The following is a 6,459-nucleotide window of genomic DNA, read 5'->3' as shown; positions in this document are numbered from 1 at the left end:
ATCTGGTGCATACAACCATCACCACTACTCCTCTAAGTTAATAGGTGACAGCCTACACCACACACTAGGTGACCCACTATCAGGACACCTAAGCTGATTCTATGCAAGAATAGTGAATGGACTCATAGGTTCATATATCTGGTAACAGCTCAAGCCAGCTGGTAACAGGACATAAGTGATTCAAAGGCTACAACAATCAAGATAGCGCACTCTAGTAGCCCATCGGGGTGTATTGAAACAAAACAAAACAAGAAGATAAGACTCAGTGAGAAAATATAAAATAAATCATTACAGTATCTTATAAATGGCTCAGAGACAGCAGTCGATATCAAATCACATAAAGAAGCAGATCATGATTGCTTCTACAAATCCCCAGATCAAAGAATCAAAATCTTTCCCAAATGAAGATACAATCCTGGAACTGCCAGATGCAGAATATAAAAAACTAACGTACAGAATGCTTCAAGACATCAGGGATGACCTCAGAAATGAAATAAGGCAATCTACAGAAAAAGCCAAGGAACACACTGATAAAGTAGTTGAAGAAATCAAAGAGAGTATTCAAGAACATAGTGAAAAATTTAATAAGCTGCAAAAATCCATAGAGAGACAGCATTCAGAAATCCAAAATATTGACAATGAAATTACAGAATGACAACTCAATAAGAAGTCAGAGGAGCAGAATCGAGGAATTGGAATGCAGAGTGGGGGAGGTGGAGGATAAGGCAGTTGACACCAACACAAAAAAATTGAAGAAAAATCAGATAAAAGAATTAAAAAAAAAAATGAAAAAACCCTAAGAAGCATGTGGGACTCTATCAAGATGAATAACCTGCGTGTGATTGGAGTTCCAGAACAGGGAGGGATAACAGAAAATACAGAAAGAATAGTTGAAGATCTCTTGGCAGAAAAATTCCCTGGCATCGTGAAAGATGAGAGGATATCTATCCAGGTTGCTCATCGAACCCCATACAAGATAGATCCCAAAAGAAAATCACCAAGACACATTATCATCAAATTTGCCAAAACCAAAGATAAAGAGAAAATTTTAAAAGCAGCCAGGGATAAACAAAAAGTCACCTACAAAGGAGAATCAACAAGAATAAGTTCAGACTACTCCGCAGAAACCATGCAGGCAAGAAGGCAATGGGATGACATATATAGAGCACTGAAGGAGAAAAACTGCCAGCCAAGAATCATATACCCAGCAAAACTCTCTCTCAAATTTGAAGGTGAAATTAAGACATTTACAGATAAACACAAGCTTAGAGAATTTGCAAAAACCAAACCAAAGCCACAAGAATTACTAAAAGGAAAGTGTTTGGTCAGAAAATCAATAATATCAGATACCAGCACAACACAAGGTCACAGAACAGAACATCCTGACATCAACTCAACTAGGGAAGTCACAAAAGCAAAATAAGATTAATTTAAAAAAGAAAAAAATGCTCAAAACAGGGAATCATTGATGTCATTATGTAAAAGATTACAATAATCAAAAAGAGGGACTAAATACGGGCGGCATAGATCTTCTATATGGAGAGGAAAACAAGGTGATATAGGATGATACAAGTTAGGTTTTTACTTAGAAAAATAGGGGTAAATATTAAGGTAACCACAAAGAGGTCTAACAATTCCATACTTCAAAATAAAAACCAAGATAAACATAATGACTCAGCAAAAATAAATTCAACTACTATGAAAATGAGGAACACACAATTTACAAAGAAAAACTTCTCAGCACAAAAAAGTAAGTGGAAAAATGAACTTGTCAACAACACACAAAAAAAGGCATCAAAATGACAGCACTAAACTCATCCTTAATTACGCTGAATGTAAATGGACTAAATGCACCAATAAAGAGACAGAGAGTCTCAGACTGGATAAAAAAACATGATCTGTCTATATGCTGCCTACAAAAGACACACGTTAGACTTAGAGACACAAATAAACTAAAACTCAAAGGTTGGAAAAAAATACATCAAGCAACCGACAATCGAAAAAGAGCAGGAGCGGCAATATTAAGTTCTGACAAAATAGACTTTAAAGTTAAATCCACCACAAAGGATAAAGAAGGACACTACATGATGGTTAAAGGGACAATTGACCAGGAAGATATAACCATATTAAATATTCATGCACCCAATGACAGGGCTGCAAGATACGTAAAACAAACTTTAACGGAATTGGAAAGTGAGATGGGCACCCCCACAATTATAGTAGGAGACTTCAACACACCACTTTCGGTGAAGGACAGGACATCCAGTAAGAAGCTCAATAGAGACTCATATCAGAACACTCCTCCCAACAGCTGCAAAGTATACTTTTTTTTCTAGTGCACATGGAACATTCTCTAGAATAGACCACATATTAGGTCATAAAACAAACGTTTGCAGAATCCAGAACATCAAAATATTACAAAGCATCTTCTCAGGCCATAAGGCCGTAAAAGTAGAAATCAATAACAGAAAAATCACAGAAGAGAAATCAAATACTTGGAAACTGAACAATACCCTGCTCAAAAAAGACTGGGTTATAGAAGACATTAAGGAGGGAATAAAGAAATTCATAGAATGCAATGAGACTGAAAATACTTCCTATCAAAACCTCTGGGACACAGCGAAAGCAGTGCTCAGAGGTCAATTTATATCAATAAATGCACACATTCAGAAAGAAGAAAGAGCCGAAATCAGAGAACTGTCCCTAGACAGTTCTTGAACATAGAGAGCAACAAAAGAATCCATCAGGCACCAGAAGAAACAAATAATAAAAATTAGAGCAGAATTAAATGAACTAGAGAACAGAAAAACAATTGAAAGAATTAACAAAGCCAAAAGCTGGTTCTCTGAAAAAATTGACGAAATTGATAAACCATTGGCCAGACTGACTAAAGAAATACAGGAAAGGAAACAAATAACCCGAGTAAGAAATGAGATGGGCCATATCACAACAGACCCAACTGAAATTAAAAGAATCATATCAGATTACTACTACAGATTACTACAAAAAAATTGTACTCTAACAAATTTGAAAACCTAGAAGAAATGGACGTGTTCCTAGAAACACACTACCTACCTAAACTAACACAATCAGAAGTACAACAACTAAATAGACCCATAACAAAAAAAGAGATTGAAAAGGTAATCAAAAAACTCCCAACAAAAAAAAGCCCTGGCCCAGACGGCTTCACTGCAGAGTTCTACCAAACTTTCACAGAATTAACACCACCACTACTAAAGGTATTTCGAAGCATAGAAAAGGATGGAATACTCCCTAACTCATTCTATGAAGCCACCATATCCCTGATACCAAAACCAGGTAAAGACACCACAAAAGAAGAAAATTATAGATGTATATCCCTCATGAATGTAGATGCAAAAATCCTCAACAAAATTCTAGCCAATAGAATACAACAACATATCAAAAAAATAATCCACCATGACTAAGTGGGATTTATACCAGGTATGCAAGGCAAGGTTGGTTCAATATTAGAAAAACAATTATTGTAATCCACCATATAAATAAAACAAAAGACAAAAACCACATGATTTTATCAATTGATGCAGAAAAGGCATTTGACAAAGTTCAACACCCATTCATGATAAAAACTCTCAGCAAAATAGGAATAGAAGGAAAATTCCTCAACATAATAAAGGGCATTTATACAAAGCCAACAGCCAACATCACCCGAAATGGAGAGAGCCTGTACGCATTTCCCTTGAGAATGGGAACCAGACAAGGATGCCCTTTATCACTGCTCTTATTCAACATTGTGCCGGAGGTCCTAGCCAGAGCAATTAGGCTAGACAAAGAAATAAAGGGCTCCAGACTGGCAAGGAAGAAGTAAAAGTATCCCTATTTGCAGACGACATGATCTTATACGCAGAAAACCGTAAGGAATCCTCCAGAAAACTACTGAAACTAATAGAAGAGTTCACCAGAGTGTCAGGGTTACAAGATAAACATACAAAAATCAGTTGGATTCCTCTACATCAACAAAAAGAACATCGAAGAGGAAATCACCAAATCAATACCATTCACAGTAGCCCCCACGAAGATAAAATACTTAGGAATAAATCTTACCAAAGTTGTAAAAGACCTATACAAAGAAAACTCCAAGGTACTACTGCAAGAATCCAAAAGGGGCCTGCATAAGCAGAAAAACATAACTTGCTCATGGATAGGAAGACTTCACATTGTAAAAATGTCTATTCTACCAAAAGCCATCTATATATACAATGCGCTTCCGATGCAAATTCCAATGAGATTTTTTAATGCGATGGAGAAGCAAATCACCAACTTCATATGGAAGGGAAAGAGGCCCCGGACAAGTAAAGCGGTACTGAAAAAGAAGAACAAAGTGGGAGGCCTCACTCTACCTGATTTTAGAACAATTATACAGCCATAGTAGTCAAAACAGCCTGGTACTGGTACAACAACGGACACATAGACCAATGGAACAGAATCGAGAATCCAGATATAAATCCATCCACACATGAGCAGCTGATATTTGACAAAGGCCCAGTGTCAGTTAATTGGGGAAACGATAGTCTTTTTAACAAATGGTGCCAGCATAACTGGATGTCCATCTGCAAAAAAAATGAAACAGGACCCGTACCTCACACCATGCACAGAAACTAACTCCAAATGGATCAAAGACCTAAACATAAAGTCTAAAACGATAAAGATCATGGAAGAAAAAATAGGGACAACGTTAGGAGCGCTAATAGAAGGCATAAACAGAATACAAAGCATTACTAAAAATGCCAAAGAGAAACCAGATAACTGGGAGCTCCTAAAAATCAAACACCTATGCTCATCTAAAGACTTCACCAAAAGAGTAAAAAGACCACCTAGGGACTGGGAAAAAACTTTCAGCAAGGACATCTCTGACCAGTGCCTGATCTCTAAAATCTACATGATCCTGCTAAAACTCAACCACAGAAAGACAAACAACCCAATTAAAAAATGGGCAAAGGATATGAACAGGCACTTCACTAAAAAAGACATTCAGGCGGCAAACAGATACATGAGAAAATGCTCTCGATCATTAGCCATTAGAGAAGTGCAAATTAAAACTACAATGAGATACAATGCAAAATAAAACTACAATTGAAACTACAGTGGAGAGGCTGTGGAGAGATCGGAACACTTATACACTGCTGGTGGGAATGTCAAATGGTACAACCACTTTGGAAATGAATTTGGCGTTTCCTTAAAAAGCTGGAAATAGAGCTACCATGTGACCCAGCAATCCCACTCCTTGGAATACATCCTAGAGAAATAAGAGCCTTTACACGGGCAGATATGTGCACACCCATGTTCATTGCAGCACTGTTTACAATAGCAAAAAGATGGAAGCAACCAAGGTGCCCATCAACGGATGAATGGATAAATAAATTATGGTATATTCACACAATGGAATACTACGCATCGTTAAAGAACATGGATGAATCTGCGAAACATTTCATAACATGGAGGAACCTGGAAGGCATTATGCTGAGTGAAATTAGTCAGTTGCAAAAGGACAAATATTGTACAAGTCCACCATTACAAGATCTTGAGAAATAGTTTAAACTAAGAAGAACACATTCTTTTGTGGTTAAGAGAGGGTGGAGGGAGGGAGGGTGAGAGAGTGGTATTTATTAATTAGATAGCAGATAAGAACTACTTTAGGTGAAGGGAAGGACAACGCTCAATTAAGGGGAGGTCACCACAACTGGACTAAACCAAAAGCAGAGAAGTTTCTTGAATAAACTGAATGCTTCGAAGGTCAGGAGAGCAGAGGCAGGGGTTTGGGGTGTATGGCTTCAGGGGACATCTAAGTCAATTGGGAAAATAAATTCTATTACGAAAACGTTCTGCATCCGTCTTTGAAAGGTGGTGTCCGGGGTCTTAAATGCTAGCAAGCGGCCATCTAAGATGCATCAATGAGTCTCAACCCACCTGGATCAAAGAAGAATGAAGAACACCAAGCTCACAAGGTAATTATGAGCCCAAGAGACAGAAAGGGCTACATGAACTAGAGACTACATCATTCTGAGAGCAGAAGAACTAGATGGTGCCCGGCCACAACCGATGACTGCCCTGACAGGGAACACAACAGAGAACCCCTGAGGGAGCAGGAGAACATTGGGACGCAGACCCCAAAATCTCATAAAAAGACTAGGCTTAATGGTCTGACTGAGACTAGAAGGTCCCCGGTGGTCATGGTCCCCAAGCCTTCTCTTGGCTCAGTACAGGAACCATTTCAAAGCCAACTTGTCAGGCACGGATTGGACTGGACAACGGGTTGGAAAGAGATGCTGATGAGGAGTGAGCTACTTGCATCAGGTGGATACTTGAGACTATGTTGGCATCTCCTGTCTGGAGGGGAGATGAGAGGGTATTGGGGGTTAGAAGCTGGCAAAATGGTCACGAAAAGAGAGATTGGAAGGAGGGAGCGAGCTGCCTCATTGA

Source organism: Elephas maximus, chromosome 22 (assembly GCF_024166365.1).
Source record: "Elephas maximus indicus isolate mEleMax1 chromosome 22, mEleMax1 primary haplotype, whole genome shotgun sequence".
Lineage (NCBI taxonomy): Eukaryota > Metazoa > Chordata > Mammalia > Proboscidea > Elephantidae > Elephas > Elephas maximus.
Note: the sequence above shows the minus strand (reverse complement) of the source record.